This window comes from Eleginops maclovinus, chromosome 6 (genome assembly GCF_036324505.1).
Source record: "Eleginops maclovinus isolate JMC-PN-2008 ecotype Puerto Natales chromosome 6, JC_Emac_rtc_rv5, whole genome shotgun sequence".
Lineage (NCBI taxonomy): Eukaryota > Metazoa > Chordata > Actinopteri > Perciformes > Eleginopidae > Eleginops > Eleginops maclovinus.
The window spans coordinates 1,805,547-1,825,738 of NC_086354.1; the positions used below are offsets into that span (position 1 = coordinate 1,805,547).

The window sequence follows — 20,192 nt, forward strand, 5'->3', positions numbered from 1 at the left end:
GATCAGAGGTCATTAGTCTGATGTAACTGTTGGCCTCTTGCTTCTGTAAGCAAAGGCTCTCATCCATGCACTGCCACTGAACTGATGTTTGCAACCCGACATATGAACAGATGCATACACAAGCACAGATACAGAGACTCAGCCACATAAACACTGAGTCACTGCACTGTATTGACTACTACTACTACTACTAACTACTGGGCTCTGAATAATACCCTGCGGCTTACAGACACACATCCACAGCACTCACACACAAAAATCCTCAGGTGTCTACGTCAGCTCGCACTATCATCACACACTATCATCACACACTTCACACTCTGCTTCTCAATAGAGGATGTCATGTATTAAAACATTTGCAAAGACCTGATGAAAGAAGCTGCTAGCGAACGACACCATGCTGTACAATGGATCCTGGTCACATGAAAATGTAGGGGTCAAATCCTTGAACCGCATCAGCCTGGAGGGGGGTTCTGAACCACAGTATGTCTAAACTAACAGATGAGTGTGGGTTGGGGGGGGCTTGTGCAGGTACTATCTGTTATGCAAGGTAAGACAAAGATGATGAAACCAGAACACTTCTCGAATAAAGGAGAGTGAAATATTAATACTATAGAGTTACACGTTTTAATGGCAGCTAAATGACAAATATAGACAGATATAAGATTTGTGCAATAACGTTACATTTTTTAAATGGACATGTTATATTAGAGAGTGGTTCTAACTTAACCTTTTTAAATACTGTAATAAAACAAATATTTACAGTGGCAGGGTTGCTGGGATAACTATGGTACAAATAAGATAAATACATTTTGGGATACACTCTGCGAAGCATCGTCTTTTAACATTTTCAAAGGAGTGGATTTGGTTATGATTAACGACACTTTAGCGGATAAAGATCTCTTCAAATATGCATTTATCTGCCTTGAAACTAATCTCTGGTGAGAGATATTTCTAACATACACATTTAAATTGATTCACAAGCTTTCTCTTCTTGACTTTGTGAGGTAATTGGTTAATTTTTGGGAATTTTTAAAATGTTGGTTTCAGGAATGGGCTTTCAAAGACTCATCGACTTCATAGACAGCATCTGTCCATTGAACATTGTTCAGGGCCAACTGCAGATTTTCACACAGTAAATGTGAGAGGCCAGTCAATCTTTTGTCAACACACAGACGTGTCAGGACATGAAGAGCTCTCTTCCCACATACGTAAGAAAAGCATAAAGAGTCAGAGCTACCGAGTTCAACCAAGGGTCCATGTAGTAGCAGCCAAAAAACATATTTAACTCCAGAGCAGAATTCTTCTCTAATTTGTGAAAGAAACTTGCTCTGAACAAACTTGTATATCCAAATTCCAAACAAAATATAATACAAATGTAGCATGCAACCTGAGGGTGTGATGGTATGGAAATCCACTCCATACATGAAAATTAATTCATGTTCGATGCATTGCCTTCAAACTATTTAACTGTAATCAATAAAGAAAAGTGGGTATTCACAACAAATTTCATAACATGTTATGCATTGGGATGAAATGTATTTTATGTATAGCTATCCCATTGTTAATTGATAAAACAGATGAATGATTATTTAATGTTGACATGAATATGATTTAATCATGTGTCTATAAACAGAGTGCAAATACAGTCTCCTCACAGTGTTAAAGAAGCCAAGGGAGATTCAGATCGTAATACCTCATTCCTACTGTATGGAGTTTTTATCACTCGGTATCTGCAGCCATAGCATTCCAAAGCATTCCAAAACATGACGCTAAAACCAAGGTACATACCAAACTGTGAATTTTGCGTAGCATTTCACTGTATTGTTTCAGTTTATGAATGAGATGTTTCTCTCTGCAGAAGAGAATCAGAGAAGCACTTTGTTTCAAGTCGGCATCAAATAAAATGTGATGAGCCAGACATGCGGACATGTGATTCCCAGACAGAAGTTTGTAGATCTGTTGTTTGCCCCTGCACTTTCCTTATAATGTGTTTAGAGGGACCATTTCTACATAGTGAGGTAACACATGCAGAGTTTGCACAGGGACAAGTTCTCTTTTAGAATGTAGTTCCAGAATGTGCAACTCTTCACTTCAAAGGGAAGAACAGTGTGTCTGAGCGACTGTTAACCAGGAAACATAAATAGTTTGATCTTATTTATCCATGAAAGTTGAATATTCCTGTATCACAGAACATTTTGCATTACAAATGTGGTTTTCCAAAGCCTTCCCCACCCACATACAAACACATAGTTTCTAAAGATGCCGTTTTACAGTGAATGCTGATATTAAGCACAATATGTACCTGTAATGAAAGGTCACAGCGGACAGATCATCACTCAAACAACCGCTCCATGCTTAAAAGCATTCTGTCTGGTTTTGTCACAGTACAAGCAACAAAAAACGTGACTGCCAGTGTTGGGCAAGTTACTTCCAAAATTGAATACAGTACATATCACTTATTTCTGTCTTTTTAACGTAATAAGTTACACATTATTACTGTCTCTGAACTTTAATGTGTTACACTGATTTTGCATTGCTTTTGAGTTACTTTCACCAAAATAACCACAAAAGTATGGCTTTAAATGCTAAAATGTATTTTGTTGCAGCTGATTATACCTCCAGTGAAGGGCAATGTGGTATAGCATAACAACTGTGTAGGCCCTTAGGATTAGTAACAACTTATAATAGGAGCAGTGAAGGCTCATGGCCAATCCAATATGTATCAATCACCATCAGAATCACAAAAGCCACGACAGCTTTAGCCAACTCTTTGGCAAATGTCTATCTGGCAGTACATGCTGAAAATGAAGAAAAATAGCTGGAAATTAAACTCATTCTCCATTTAACTGGGCTAAATAAAAGTTGATACCGGTAACATTACGTCACTGTTTATTATAAATAACCAATCCAGTCGCACAAAAACACATGTAGTAGCTATGTTGGTCCACAGGGCAAGACGTACTCATTTCACGAATAACCCTCTCAAGACGTGACATGGATACGTCATCTTTTTCCTATAGATCTCTAATGGCCAGTGCCCATGTCACATAATTGTCACCTTTCCCGGTGTGAAAAGAAAAGACATGATGGACACCCGACTAATTTTTAGTTGAAAATCCTAAATTGGAGGATAGTCTGTCCATGGAAATGCTTTTTCATTACATTGCTGGCAAGAAGTGTATATTCTACTTTCAGAATTTAAGTCCAGTGGATGTGTAGGATCTATAGTTTGATAGATATGACGAGAAGATTACTTCGGTCTCGCCTGGCAAACGTATGCTATGGTCGCACCCCCTGAACTCGTCTGGTCAGGATCCCATATTGGTGTTATTTTAAAACACACTGGGAAGCCCTTTAGCGTCAGGGTTAAGGTTGTGGTGTATTGTGTTGGTTTCGCTTAAATAGTTATAAAAATCAATCATTTCTTAACAGCATGTTGATCTGAAGATGATAGCTGGCTACTACCATATCTGTAACATGTCCCTCTGAACCCAAACATGTGCATGTTTAAAGGCTTAATTGACAACAGGAGGGGTCACAGACATAGGACCAGCTGTTAAATAAAGCTCTACTGACCTTAGCTGCCATGTGGGTATATGAAGGCTCTCCAATATTGACAAGCAATTTTCACCCATTTATCAATTATATTTTTAAATTTGATAACACCAATGAGTTTCCCATCACCTAAACCACCAGGGGTATACAGAGTTTAATACTAGCAACTTTTAATTATGGGTAATATACAAATGTATTTTAGAACTACAATTCCCAATAGATATTCCTGTCATAGAATATGTTGCGAAACACATGCGTGCCAGCATGCATGTGTAGTTCTACCGGTGTGTGTGTGGACTCCTTAAAAATCCTGTTTTGTATAGTCTGCCGTGGCTGGGCTGAATTCCATGCAGTCGTTCGGCTGCTTGGGCGGAATCCAGCACTTTCTGTTGATAGTTGTGGCTGATGAGGCTTATTTCTATGTTTTGATATTTGTGACACCAAACCGATAGAAAAACCCCCCAACAACACAGAGAAGATAACCATAACATGACCCAGTTGTCTAGTTAATAAACTTAAATAATATTGAGCACAAGATAAACTTTATTTTGAAATTAAAAGAAACCAGTAACAAAAAAGGGACGGTTGGATGAGCTGCTCCGACTCTTCCTCACTGACGGCGAAAAGGCCGACATTACAAAATAAAATTAAAGAAGTAAACATAATAATTGTGACGCTAAAGGGCTTCCCAGTTTTAAAGTAACAACAATAAGGGATCCTGACCAAACGTCAATATATGACGAGTTGGAAGTGAGATCATGTTGCAACACCTTCTTCTGGGTCTATGCAGCGAGAGCTGCGTCCTTAGCAACCACCTAACTGACAACTCCGAGACCGGAAATACTGTTTTCACGCTGTGAGAGTTGACAGTAACTTTACATGGATGCTGGTCAATAGAAATGAATGAATCTCTATGTCAACGTTAGCTAACCTTGTCATTGGTGTGTTAACAGGGATTTTGCTGACATGGGCCCTGTCTTGATTCGCACACTTCTGCCCTTCGGACACTGACTTTGGGGGCTTAGGGCGTTCACACTGGCAAAATCGGCAGAGTTCAGCGCACTAAAAGTACCCGGATGGTGCCCCTCAGATGGAAAAAAATTGAGTGTGAAACGATGGACACTTCGCGCACCTCACGGGCGCCATCTTGGCTACGTAGCGGAAAAGGAGGAGCCATTTCGGGATCTTGGCTGCTTTCATGCGTGTATGCTAAATGTTTACGCACATTCCCCCTCCCTCCCCTCAAAATGTCAAATTTGCATACCAGCTCGCGTTCAGCAAGTAAACGCAGTATCCTCCCACGATTGCGGAGACGGTGAAGTTTCCACATGGGGTGGAGAAAGGGGTAGACCAAGGAGAGAAAAATCACCAAAACCACACTCATTTTTAATTTTTGCTCATGTAGGTTTGTTTACAAATGTAGTTTATTTTTGCTAATGTTTCGCGGGTTTAGAGTCGCAAGCAGATTTGCGTTTGTCACTTCCGCCAGGTGCTTAACGTTAAGTGCTGTCCCGAATCGAACACTTATCAGCGAAGGTGCGCACCACAGATGTCAGTGCTCTGCAAAGCAGGACCCTGAACCTCAGTGCACTGTCTGAAGTGTCCGGTTCGAGACATAGCCATGGTTTCTAAAAGCTCGCGATTCCACAGAGGACAGAGGATGCATATCTTCAACATTCTGCCACGATTATCTGAACTTCTCAGGGTTCAAGCAACATAGCAGACCGAGAAAAAAGTTACCTTATGTTTGGCTTGCCCGCACTTGTGTCTTTTTCTTTTCTCCGAGCCTGCAGCTCTCCATTGCGCAAAAGTGGAATCTGTTCCTGCAGCCATCTTAACCAATAGTAAGCAAGCTTACTGAGTTACTATTCTACCTGCAGAATTATTTCTCTGGCTCATCACAGCCACTTCCCGACTTGGAAAGAAGTTACTTTTCCTCTTGACGCACAGCAGAAGTGCGTATAGACGTGTGCACATTAAAAACAGTGGACTTCAGCACATAAAAAATGCCATATGTGTACGGCAGTTTATGTGAACTGCAAATATTATTCCTCGAGTCCTAGAGTATCGCCCCAGTTCACTCCGCCAGCTCTGCACATGGAAACGAAGGAGCCTGCAGCAGCCTTGTCACAATGCCTTAGTCAGAACTCATAACTTCATAAATAGTGTTGGGTAATGTAATGTAGCTATTACTTTTTGCTGTAACGCAGTAATATAACGCTTTACTTCTGAAATGTGGGTAATATAATACCCGTTACAATTCTCAGTAACGCAGTTACAACACATTTTAACCCGAAATGATGTGGTGTTTTGTTTCTAAGAATTCAAAAACATCGCAAGACATTCCGACACCAGAAAAATAACTGTGCAGGTAGAATAGTAACTCAGTAAGCCTGTTTACTATTGGTTAAGAGGGCTGCAGAAACAGATTTGCGATTGAGAGCTGCAGGCTCGGAGAAAAGAAAAGAAAAACACACAAGTTTGCGCAGGCCAAAGCAACAGAATGTAACTTTCTCTGGGTCTGCTGCTTGAACCCCGAGAAGTTCAGAGACTCGTGGTGGAGTGTTGAAGATATGCAGCCTCCGTCAGCTGTGGAATCGCCGGCTTTTAGAAAGCTTGTCAGCCAAATCCCCGTTAACACACACCAATGAGGAACAAGTCTGAGGTACTTGTACTTTACTTGAGTATATCCAGTTTATGCTACTTTGTACTTCTACTTGACTACATTTAACTTTGGTTACTTTGCAGATATAAAGTAGATGAATGATAAACAATATAATCAACACTTAAATCAAACTTTAGTTACAGCTGGATTACATTTACAAACGGTAGTAAATCAATTAAACTAGCTGTACCTTTACCAGCTTTGATAGACACATCAATAATTATAATCTAAATATATCATATACTGTATATAATTCAGAAAGTAGCCAACCTGCAGAAAGAGTACATTTACTTTTGGTAGGCTACTTTAAGTATATTTAGATGCCAATTCTTTTTATTTTTAATTGAGGAACATTTTGAATGCAGGACTTTTACTGTAACAGAGTATTCCTACACGTTGGTACTTCTGAGTACTTCTACTTTTACTAAAATACAATATTTTGAGTACTTCTTCTACTTCTGTCTACAGGTCTTCATTTAAGCAACTCATTAGGATAGCCCACAGTAGGAGGTGTAGACAGGCGTGTAGTCATTAGTTCCTTGTTTAGTTGTGGATAAATGTCCGTAACAGATATGAGGCTGCATCTCTCCCTGCTCTGTGAGGCGGCGGGGCGGTCATTATTAAAGTTGTATAAAGTTAAAATACCTCACCTGGAGGGAGGGGGGCTGCAGCGTGTCGCTAACTTCTCTCACAGATGAACAGATAACCAGTCCCGGTTTACTCTTGAGTTTGTTCCTTTCTATCTGACTGTTTATTCTCTCAGCAGGATATGTCTGTGTCAGATCAGGTGCACCAAAAGCCCCACCCCTGTCTATCTGCTGCTGACTGTTACAACACAACTCAGTCACTGCTTGCTTTACCAGTCTGACTGGCAGAACAGTCCAACCTGACACACACCACAATGTGAGATGTGAAGAATATGACATATTATTACTCATATTCCTCGAGGCACAGGCCAAGGTGGAGTTGCAGCCATCTTCTCTGACTCAAGCCTACTTATCAATCCTAAACCAAAATTAAATCATAAAACCTTTGAAAGTCTTGTTCTTAGTCTTACGCTTCCAACCTGGAAAACACTGCAAGCAATCTTATGTGTTACAGAGTATCGCGCCCCAGGTGCTTATTCAGAATTTTACCCAGAATTCTGTCAGGATCTCAGTTTCTGTATTTATAGTTTACGGTTTTATTTTGAAATGTTTCTTGTTTTGTCTCTTCCTGTCTTGTCTAGTTTACTTCCTGTCTTTAGTTTCCCTCCTGTCTGATTGTGCTCACCTGTAGCCCCTGTGTGTCTCCTCCCCCATCCCAGCTGTTTCTTGTCTTGTGATTACCCTCCTCTGTATTTAGTCTGTGCTTTCCTTTGTGTTTTTTGTCGAGTCGTCGTCGTTGTTTGTCGTTTGCCTGTTCCCTGAACCCTTTTGGATATCCCTTTTCAGCCTCCCTCTTCCACTGGTTTGTCCTTGTTTTAATTTGATACTTTTCCTTCGTTTTAATATATTTTTGAAATCTTGTTACTAGACTACAAACCATTAGGCAAACATTCCTTCAGCAAAAATATATCTGTTAGTGATATAGTAAAATTTAAGGAAGAGATTCCAATAATATTAAACTCAATACCATGCCTGTGTGTAGCAGAGGAATTGAAAGTGCTACAGGCATGCTGTGAATAACATCAGACTCTGTTGCTCCATTAAGAAACTAAAACAACAAAGACTAGCACCATGGTATCACCCGGAAACTAGCAAAATAAAGCAAAAGTTGAGACAACTTGAGAGGATATGGTGTTCCATTAAGCTTGAAGAATCTTGTTAAATTTGGCATCATCAACAGGTCCAAAATGCGGTAGCCAGATTACTCACTCGGTCCAAAACAACTTGCCACATTTCTCCGATCCTTTCCGACCTGCAATGGCTCCCTGTCCATCTCAGAATACAGTTCAAAATTCTGGTTTTTACATATAGAGCTGTCAATGGACAAGCCCCGGCCTACATTCACGACCTGATCCACCCTTACAGGACAAACCAGGCCCTGAGGTCCTCTGAGCAAGGCCTTTTAAGGATGCCACGGACCAGGCTAAAAACCAAGGGGGATCGTGCCTTTGAGGCGGTGGCTCCAAGGCTTTGGAACGACACCCCCAGGGTCTGAGAGCCACTGTCTCAGTGGAAATGTTTAACGGGCAGCTGAAGACTCCCCTTTTCCGACAATCTTTTTAGTCCAATAAAAGTAAGCCAAAAAAGGGGTAAACCTAGGACAAATTGCAACGGAAGCAAAGTTAACTGATTTTGTATCCTCAATATGTCCTGAGTAAAGGAAAAAAAGTCCTGAAGCAACGCAGTATGGGAAAGTTTCGAAAAACACGTAAATAGCCCATTCATATGCGTATTCATTATTTTTCTCACATGAATAGGGTAACATTTTTAACCTTTAGATATCACCATGAAAATCACTGAGTTAATTACTTACATTAAGACAAACAAAACATTTATTACAAGTTTTTTTTTTTTATTGTTTGGTAACATGAGCAAATGGTGCATAATAATGTATGCGCTAATTTGCATAAATAACAAAACATAACTAGACATTGGTTGTAGCCAGATGAAAATGTCTTGTAGAATATTGTTGACATCTTACAGTAAAAGAATATAGAGGCAAATAAATGTCACCATAAGGGACGGAGATTCATTCATTCAAGCTCCACTCAACTGTCACTAAGTTGTTACTCAGATAAGAAATATTTTCTTTGTTTCTCCTACATGGATTATTTAACCTACATTAATAAAACATACCTTGCGATCAACTACAATTTATTTGGAACATCTGGATGTGTGTTGACCTGTGGTATGACTATTATTGGTGAAACGATGTCAAGTTTAGGATTAGCGAATCGTTTCACAGTTGTCTTAGCTAGCATGGCATTACATGCCAGTGCAAGGCCTACAATAACCCATGTATCCCTATCTTAATGAATAAGTGTGATAAAGATAATATGGTTTAGTATGTTCATGCTACTCTAGCCCAGTGATTCTTAAACTAGGGGTCGCGACCCCAAACGGGGTCGGCAAAAACTTCCGTGGGGTCGCAAAATTATTTGTTACTTCAGTCGGAAATTAGCTGTTATAACACCTGGTGAAACAACGAAAAATAAAATGTCAATGCAATGAAAATCTGCCTTTTTCTCATTCCTACACGCTGTTAAGAGGGAGAGAGAGAGAGAAAAAAAAAAGTTGCCCAGCTTTAAATGGCGTTTCGAATCGTTTATTGGTCCTATGATAGAAACAATGTAACAATCTGCGCCCACTGTTCAAACTCAATTTCTTCCCGGTTTTTTTACAATACGTCATAGTTAACTCGCCACGTTACTAGCCACGTTTGTGATACTAGCCACTTTTTTAGCCACTAGCCTAGTTATAACTTTCATCAAAAATGGACAGGTGGCTGCTAAAAAACAATGATTTGAGCTCAGAAGTGCCATCTACCTCCAGTTGTGCACCTACTCCTCCGCGATCCTCAGATGGGACAAGTTTGGCCGGTGGTGAGAATAAAAAAGACCCACCAACGAGGCGTCGCCGATACCTGAAAGAATTTCTTAAATATGGATTCACGTGCCAGGTAAAACATGAGCTCGACCACCCACAGTGTGTTATTTGCGGCGATGTTCTGGCACATGAAAGTTTAAAGCCCACAAAAATGAGACGACATCTCGAAAGCCGACATCCAGATGATGCTCAGAAACCCATGACATTTTTTTTACGAAAAGAAGCTGCGCTGCATGGGCAAAAGACCGTTGTGCATAGCCAAGCTACTGTGCCCACCAAAGCCTTGGCAGCGTCATACAAAGTGGCCCACCTTGTAGCCAAAGCACAAAAGCCACACACAATTGCTGAAAGCCTCATCCTTCCTGCAGCAATTGCGATGACCACAGCAATGCATGGTGAAAAGATCGCAAGTGTGCTTAAACAGATTCCCCTCTCCAATGATACCATGTCCAAACGCATTAACGACATCGCTAATGATATGAAATGCCAGCTCATCGAGAGAGTGAAAAACAGCCGGTTTTCTTTGCAGTTAGACGAGTCTACTGACTTGACTAATGTAGCCCATTTAATGGTTTTCATTCGCTACAGTCATGACGGGAAACTGCATGAGGACATGCTGTGCTGCTCTCCGATGGAAGGAAGATGTACTGGTGGAGACATTTTTAACTGTCTTAATGGTTGGATGGAGGAGACAGGCCTGGATTGGGATAAATGCATAAGCATATGCACTGACGGTGCCGGGGCTATGATGGGAAAACACAAAGGGCTGAAAGCCAAGGTCCTTAGCGTTGCACCACATGTCAAGTTCACACACTGCATTATCCATAGGGAGGCCCTGGCATCCAAGACACTTGAACCCGAGCTTAACAATGTTCTTCAAACAGCAATCCAAATAGTGAATTCGATCAAATCGCGCCCTTTAAATTCACGACTCTTCGCCCTTCTCTGCCAGGAAATGGGGTCTGCACATGAATCCCTTCTTTTTCATTCAGAGGTAAGGTGGCTTTCACGGGGCAAAGTTCTTACACGCCTGTTCGAGTTGCGAAGCGAGGTGCGCACCTTCCTCTCAGACGTGCATTCCCCTCTTGCAGACCATCTCACTGACTCGAGATGGTTATCACGTCTTGCATACCTGGCGTGCATATTTGACAAATTAAATAGTCTCAACCTGTCACTACAAGGCCCCAGCACAAACATCCTGACCCTCTCAGACAAAGTGAATGCTTTCACAAAAAAATTGCAGCGTTGGGCAGCCCGTGCAGAGAGTGGGGACTTTGAAATGTTCTCGGAGCTGCACGACTTTTTGGAGAGTGACATGAATGCCAATTCATTGAAAGAGTCAATAACCTGTCATCTTCGTAGTCTCCTCGACAAATTCAATAAGTATTTCCTCACGGAGAATGTAGAGCCTTTTGACTGGGTACGACAACCATTCACCAACTGCTCCTCAAACAACCTGCCATCTGAGCTCGAGGATGCGCTGATTGAGCTGTCCAGCGACCGCACATTGCAGGCGTCGTTTGCCTCAAAAACTCTAGATGAATTCTGGCTGTCAGTTGTGCAGGAATACCCCGGGTTGTCCAAGGCTGCCATGGACATCCTCACGCCGTTTGGATCAACCTATCTGTGCGAAAAGACATTTTCGTCCCTGGCCTACATAAAGAACAAATACAGATGTCGTCTCAACAGCATGGAGGAGAATCTTCGTGTTGCTGTGAGCAGCATCGATCCCCGAATTGACCTGCTATGCTCGCGGAAGCAGGCCCATCCTTCTCATTGACATGGCGTCCGTATAAGAGGAAGTGAGATCGTTCCAATCATACACACTCTCTGTTGACTCTTGACTCCCGTTTGATTTGGACATTTGTTTCATTGCTTTGTTTGTTCCAGTTCTTGTTTGCGTTAATAAATTGTTGCCGCCCAGGCCTTTTCTTACACATTGCCTATTTGTTTTTGCTTGATTGACAGTCGTTACCATGGGTTTGCAATGCATAACGTTGTCCTGGCAACGCGATTTACAGCCCGCCCCCAAACAACCAAACTGCAGATGGCATTGCTGTTTCTTTCAAAATGTATGACTATCACTCAAATCATTGGAGACGCAAACTCGTAAATTAATTCACACAAAATCGTTCCTTTTCCATAAAATAATCGTCATACATTGTTAATTTGTTTGGATTGGAACAAAAAATCGGTTGCTACGGAAACGTGACGTCACACTTACACACTTTTGGGAAAGTGGGGTCACCAAACCTCTCCAGTTTTTTTTGTGGGGTCGTCAGACAAAAAGTTTAAGAACCACTGCTCTAGCCTACCTCATGTATGAACCCTAACCACTTTATCTCTTTTATCTAGAGTAGACTATGCCTATACATACGACTAAACTATGACAATGACTACTACACATATGCCTTCAAACTGCTCCACACTGGATCTGACTGTCCACATAAATGTAAGTTAAAGTAGGATTCAAAGTATCACCATGTTAGATTGCTCAGATAGAAACTACAGTAATATCAGCAAAACCAAAACATTACCAGGCGAAATTAAGATGACAATGAAAGTGAAATTTGGAAATAGCAAGAAACAATACTTTTGTTCTATGCTTATGGTTTTATTTCTCCTTTTTCTCTCCCCATTATTAATGTAGGGAACTCTGGGTTGTGTCACCAAACACTTGTTCCATCTGCACCTACTGTTCACATACATGAGAGATAAAGAAGAATATGCTTTGTATGTTGCCTTCAGTGTTAATGTTTACTTTGCGTCATGGCCAAGGACACCAACCAACAACACTCAGAACCAAGTAGAGAGAGACAAATACGAAGATCAATTACTGGGACATACTCTTTGAATACTGACTGCCTCTTTTGTGGCACACCAGCTGAGGTTGGGAAAAAGAAAAAGAGGCCATGTGAATCTGAAGTTTACCAAATCAGGACGATTGATATCAAGGAGACACTTTTGGGAATATGTGATAAACGAGGTCAGAGACTGTGAAAGCATGAATTCTGCATGCACATGATCTACATGCAGCAGATGCGGTATGTCACCAGAGTTGCAGTGTGAATTTTCGTACAAAGAAGCAAATACCAGCAGCATATAAAACGGACACAGAACAAGAGTAAAAGAGGGTGAAGGTTGGCCGCCCTCGACACAATGAGAGGACAGCAGCATTTTTGGAGGTGGCAAAGTAAATAGAAGAAAACGATGATGAGCAGATCAGCATAAATGATCGAATTGACCTCATGCAGCAGAAGCTTGGACACAGTGAAAATGAAGCATATAGTTATAAGTATATGAAGAAAAAGCTGGAAGAACACTTCGGGGAGAAGATAATATACACTCAGATGGATGGAAAACCTACCGTAGTTACCATGAGGACAACAGCTAAGGCGGTGCTGCGAGACTACTATGACGCATAGAAGAAGGAAACAAACACAAATGAAGAGAAGATCAAGCTTGTAAAGGCAACAGCAAAGCTCATCAAACAAGATATCAAAGACATCGAGCTATCTAATGAATCTTACCCAAATGTCGATGACATCGAATCTCCGGAGGCTGCCGTCAGTATTCTTCCAGATACTCTTCGCTTGCTCCTGGAAGAACTATTTGTTGGGACCAAAACTCAAGCCAAAGTAGCATCAATTGGACAAGCACTGATGCAGGCAACCACACATAGAGTGATATTAGCACCACTTCAGTTTGGATCGGGCATACAATTATAGCACCACTTTGCCTCACGGTTCCTCCTTGACATTCTTCATCATCTTGGGTTTTGCTGCTCATATGAGGAGGTGCACCAATTTGAGCGAAATGCAGCCAAGTTCTATGGAGCTAACATTCCAGACCTATCAACACAGTTTGTCCAATATGCTGCCGACAATGTCGACCATAACATCCGCACACTTGATCGGCTTGATTCATTCCATGGTATGGGGATGATTGCCACCATTACCCCTGGAATTACATTGAGGAAGACAATCCCCAGGTTGAACGCTACTTCCATGGATGTGGCAGCTGTTGGAAGGTTAGATGTACGGTACTTCAGAGAGGAAAGGCACAACTTTACAGCAATAACCTACCAGAAGCTTCAGAGCCTTCAGGTCCAGAATAGCTATGAAAACCTTGATGTCCTGTGGAAGTCATCCATCCTCTTCGGTTCTCCCAGACCAGCATGGTCAGGAATGATGCAGTTGGTGCATAAAGGTGACCACCCTGGCAAGTCAAGCGTTATGTTCCTGCCCATGATTGATCTGACTTCAAGTGATAGCAAATGCATATTGTCGACCTTGACATATGTTAGTCAACATGCGCAATGTCACCCCAGTAATCACCTTTGATCAGCCTCTTTGTTGGAAGGCTCTCATGATAGTCAACTCTCAGTCGATGGAAAGTGTTCTGAGACAAATCGTCTTATGTTTGGGTGGCTTCCATGCAGAGATGAGCTTCCTCAGTTGTATCGGACACCTGATGGCCTCATCTCGACTCAAAGATGTGCTGGAGTTGATCTATGCCCCAAACGCAGTAATCCACATGATGTTTGGCAAAGCTGCTGCACGAGCAGTTCGTGCTCACTCAATTGTCGATGCGTCCCTCAATGCACTGATTCTGGCAGATGTTTTCCATGTAAATCTACAACAGCAATCTGGAACAACAGACAAGGGTAAGGAAGGTGAGTCACAGTCAGATGAAGCAGTTACAGTGATGGAGACCAATCCTAAGGTGACAGGGGTGAGCAGAGATGCAGATGTTGATGAAGCTTTGGAGATATATGTGAATTTGATGGATGGAACAATATCAGCTGAAGAGGCCAGTCAGTCTGATGTTTTAGTGAGAATCAAAGGCCGCCTTCAGAAGCACATCAAGTCCATCAAGAAGACCTCAAGAACCTCAGCTCTCTGGGTGCAGTACATGGATATGCAACATAAGAGCGCAACGGAAACTGGCCATTACATCTGCAGGCTATCCAGGACATGCTACCCTATTTGGCAGCATCAGGACACAATCTGTACACCAAATATGCTAGGGTGTATCTTCAGCAGATGCAAAACCTCCAGACCACACACCCAGGAGTCCAACAACATTTCGAGGAAGGGTTCCACGTGATCCGTCGAAGCCACTGCCTTTTTGCCAGTGGTGGGTTCACACGAGGGCGAGGGATGACGGAGCAACAACGTCTGTTGTGGCTGCTTTCCATGCCCACCTGTGGAGAAGTAAACCAGGCAATGGAAGGACTCACAGGTCTCTTAGTCCTTCTCTGCTACCATGCGAGCATGGATTCCCATGATCTGTTCCTCTGTACTGAGTCAAGGAAGAACACTAAAAAGCCTCACATATGGAACATCAAGGCTATAAAAGAACGGCTCGGCCCAGACATATGTAAGCATATGTTGTTCTTACAGGAGCAGGAGATAGGGTTGTCTTAATTGGCACAAATCCCATGTTCTGGGATGTGACACTACATCTCGCCTTCATGGGATCGGTAAGGGAGCATCGCTGAAGAAATTCAAAGAAAGTGACTTGTTTCAAAAGCAAGCCAAGGTGTTACATGAATATTTAATACCTACAGATGATGTAGCAGAAGCAGGAGAGAAAGCTATGGTGATTCTCTACAATGGAAGACCTACAGAAAGTTCTTCTGTGAGAAAGTGGCATCGAGTACATACATTCAGCCACAGGTCTTACCACCAACATCAGGAGCAGAAAACTACCACAGCCTGCGAGTGTAACTACAAGTACAAGAATGGAAGGGATCAACATCTGGTACATTTCAATGTTACTGTAACTCTGATTTCTGCTATAGTTCTATTTTTATTGTGTAATTTTTAAATCTTGTGTACTTCATTGCTGCTGTGACAATACCAATATTTCCTGCATGGGGGTTAATAAAGTGTATTTTATCTTACAGATGGACTTTGTCCTATGAAGTGGGGATGGCACAAGTGTGGCATGGGATTTGTGCCAATTAAGACAACCCTACCTCCTGCTCCTGAGAAGCTCTTGAAGGTCATAAGATGCAGGTGCCAGTCTGACTGCAGCACCCTGAGATGCAGTTGTAAAAAAACCAATATAGAATGCATCCCGGCCTGTGGACACTGCAGGGGAGTGAGCTGCACAAACTCAATGCAGATGGCCTGTGGCGAGAATGAAGATTAGATTCTCTAGTGGTGCATTGTGTACGTAATTTGATTGTTTGATCCAGCCACTTTTTATTTTACCTACCTTTTGTCTGCTGCATTCTCCTTATCTGTGTCTCCTGTTCTTCCCTCAGATTCATCACCCAGAAACAGTCCCAAACCCCATCTTTACAAGTTCAGTTCAGTTCACGAAGTGATGTACAGCAAAACACACAGGCATAATAATTAATAAAGGCTGGTTAAAGTTCTTCTTCCTGCCTTTATGTATTAATGCTCATGGGTAGCCTAAATGGGTCATTCAGACCTTAACATTAAGTCTTTTACTGTTGACTTATATGTCAACAAGATTCGCCAAGACATTTTTACCTGGCTATACCCAATGTTTAGATCTGTTTAGATCTGTTATGCACGCTTTTGAGAGGCCCCCGGCTGTGGAGGCACAGAAGGCCCAGGATCCCTGCTCACTGGTTTTAACCAGTGCAGATGTGTGTAGATCTCTGAAAAGGATCAACACACACAGGGCTCCTGGACCTGATGGCATCCCTGGCCGTGCCCTCAAGGTGTGTGCAGTTCAGCTGGCAGATGTGTTCACAGACATTTTCAATAGGTCACTGCTCCAGTCTGTAGTCCCCACATGTTTTAAAGAGTCCATCATTGTCCCTGTCCCCAAAAAGACAAAACCCATCTGCCTCAATGACTACCGCCCAGTTGCACTCACCTCCATCATCATGAAGTGCTTTGAGCGGTTAGTCAAAACTTTTATCACCTCCTCCCTCCCTGACTCACTGGACCCCCTGCAGTTTGCCTACAGAGCAAACAGGTCCACGGATGATGCCATCTCCCTCAACCTCCACACTGCCCTCTCCCACCTGGACCAGAGGAACACTTACGTGAGAATGCTGTTCATTGACTGCAGTTCAGCATTCAACACCATTGTGCCCTCCAAGCTCATCATTAAGCTCAGGGACCTTGGGCTCAACAGCGCCCTCTGTGACTGGATCATGAGCTTCCTAACGGGCAGATCCCAGGCAGTGCGGATGGGGAACATCACATCCTCCACCTTGACCCTCAACACCGGAGCCCCTCAGGGTTGTGTGCTCAGCCCTCTCCTCTACTCCCTGTTCATGCACGACTGCGTGGCCACACACAGCTCCAACACCATCATCAAGTTTGCTGACGACACGACCGTCATCGGCCTGATCACAGATGGCGACGAGACGACGTACAGAGAGGAGGTCAGAGCCCTGACATCTTGGTGCCAGGACAACAACCTCCATCTCAACGTCAGCAAAACAAAGGAGCTGATTGTGGACTACAGGAAGAGGCAGAGAGAGGCGCACACACACCCATCACCATCAACGGGACTCCTGTGGAGAGAGTCAGCAGCTTCAGGTTCCTCGGGGTAAACATCAGTGAGGACCTGACATGGACACATCACACCAGGGTCATATCCAAGACGGCTCGACAGCGGCTCTTCTTCCTCCGCAGGCTGCGGAAGTTCAACATGGACTCCAGGATACTCTGCAACTTCTATAGGTGCACCATCGAGAGTATCCTGACTGGCTGCATCACCGCCTGGTATGGCAGTTGCACCGCCCTCAACCGTAAGACTCTACAGAGGGTGGTGAAAACTGCTCAGCACATCACCAGGACGGAGCTGCCATCCATGGAGGACCTCTACACCCAGCGGTGTAGGAAGAAGGCCGGTAGGATATTAAAGGACCCCCATCACCCCAGCAACAATCTGTTCTGTCTGCTGCCGTCTGGCAGACGGTACCGCAGCATCCGGACCAAGACCACCAGACTCAGATACAGTTTTATACCACAGCTATAAGACTGCTGAACTCCTGAGCTCTGTGAATGTACTCACATCTGTTTATAGTACACACATACATATATATATATATTATACACATCTGCCATACATATCTGTTTATAGTACACATATCTATATATTATACATATCTGCCATATACCTCTGTTATACATAATATATGCATCTGTCCATACCTCCTCATTCAACAGTGTAAAGTATTTAAATACTTTTCAATGTATTCCACATATGTATATATTTCACATCCTCAAATCTTTATTGTTGTTATTGTAAATATTTTTCTCTCTTTTTGCACTATTTTATTTATCTTATTTGCACCATGTATTTTGAGTTGTTGGAGGAGCATGGGATATAAGATTTTCATTGCCAACATATACGTTGTATAGGCTGTGCATATGACAAATAAAACCTTGAAACCTTGAAACCTATGTTTACTGGACTATTTGGGGTGCCGGGAGAGGTGAATTTTTAGCTGGTGTTTAGCTGGTACACTGGTGTTAATTTGTACTGTTTTTTTTTTTTTTTGCCTTTACATTTTACAGCTGTAATTGTGTATTTTACTGTATACTGCCTGTAAAGCCCTTTGTACATTTGTGTTGAGAAGGGTGCTATATAAACACAATTTTACTTACTTACTTACTATCATACTCTCAATGAATACAGGAAAACACTCCGTAAAGCGAGAGCAGTTTATTTCTCATCATTAGTAGAAGGGAATAAGAATAATGCCAGATTTCTTTGCAGCAGCTCTATAGAGCCGTTTATTCCTATAACACTCAGTAGTCATGATTTCATGAGCTTTTTTAATGATACAATTATTACTCTTAGAAACAAAATCCTCCTACTTTCAATCAGTAAAGTGTTATTATCAGCTCCTGGAAATATAAGATGTAATGTAACTCCAGACAGTAATTTAGACTTATTTTCTCCCATTAGCTTTGAAAAACTAAATTCAATTATGATTTCTTCTAAACCATCAACGTGTATCTTAAACGCAATTCCAACTAAGCTGTTAAAATACGTTTTTTCGCTAATTAACACTTCTTTATTAAATATAATGAATATGTCTTAATTATCAGGCTATGTACCACAATCCTTTTAAAGTAGTACTATTATAAAACCTCTTCTTAAAAAGCACTACTGTTCTGTCTTTATCTATTATGCTTCTGATGTTATGTAGCCAAAGCTGTTTTCCCTGTAACAAGAGGGACACCTACTGATGTACCTCGGTATTGCACCATAAGTGCCTTTATTTCGCCTCGTAAGACATAACGAGTTCAGTTCAGCACAAGTAGTTCCCACGGTCAGATCCCAGGAGTAGAGACGTCCGTAAGTTTGTTGCTATACTAAATATCCATTAAATATATTATATACTATATTATAATATATTCATTTATGTAGCATGTCGAGCAAATTAGTTGTTAGTTGTTTAAATGGTGCTATTGTATTGAGAGGTGTTAATGTAACTAGCCTGCTAATTTCATATAGCTCGTGGCTATGGTTTTCATGTAGCTCGTCGCTATCATTTTGTATGTAGCTCGTGGTGATTTTGTGTAGCAATTTGACACATGGTAATTTTATGTTTTGTGCTTACTTTTAGTTTTACGGAAAGATTGAATGCTGTACTTCAGTAAAACTCTATGCAAAGGAAATTCTGGAGCCTCACTCATCTTTTTAGTTATCTATCTGCCGAACTGTTCCAAGCACGTAACGGCTAGGGCAGAATAGTAAAAGGACGAATACACAGCGGGTGAAGACAACGGAGCAACCTCCTAGCTCTCAGCTCGTCGGAACTCACAGCTACAAAATGGCGGATTCGAGGGAAGAAGAGAAAGAAGATAAAGCACAAATGACTTTAGAAACAAGGTCTCATGTAAGTTGTTTATCAGTTAGGACAAGCGCATCAACAGCTAGCAGCGCTGCCACCAGAGCAAGGGCCAAAGCAGAGGCATTAAAAGTCAAAATGTCCTATGCTGAGAAGGAAGCTGCTATGCTTAGGGAGAAAGCGGGCATTGAAGAACAGAAGCAGAAACTCTTAGCTGAAGCAGCACGCCGCAAAGCAGAGGTGGAAGCTGACCTTGGCATGCTACAGCTAGAGAAGGAGGCAACAGCAGCGTCCAGAGAAGCAGACGTCTACCAAGCTGCGGCCGAGTGGGAAGACGAACAGCGCCTGGATTTAGGAGATGAAGACAGAGCTCAGCGCACTAGGGAGTATGTGCAGAACACTCCATTGCAACACGCTCCACAGCCATTTCCAGAATCACTGCAGACTCACAGTGAACCAAGTCATCCTCTTCGCACAACCACTCAACTGCCTCTTCCTCAGCCGCAACATCCTCCTCGACCGTGCCCTCATGCAATCAACCACGGACAGCCGAGCAGAGCAGACTACCTGGGCCAGCAGAACAGTCCAACACCACACAGGTACCCCCCAAGCCCCCCATCTCATGCAACATCAAATG

The 20,192-nt window shown here is 42.3% G+C and overlaps 1 protein-coding gene across 1 annotated transcript in view; it reads right to left on the reverse strand.

Moving 5' to 3' along the window:
• si:ch211-207d6.2 (sickle tail protein) overlaps positions 1-7,015 on the reverse strand; it is a 106,185-nt gene extending 99,170 nt beyond the window's left edge. Inside the window, exon 1 of the mRNA XM_063886811.1 lies at positions 6,874-7,015. The gene's annotated coding sequence lies outside the window, so the exon portion shown is untranslated. The remainder of the gene's footprint in view (positions 1-6,873) is intronic.
• Between the last annotated feature and the right edge of the window lie 13,177 nt (positions 7,016-20,192).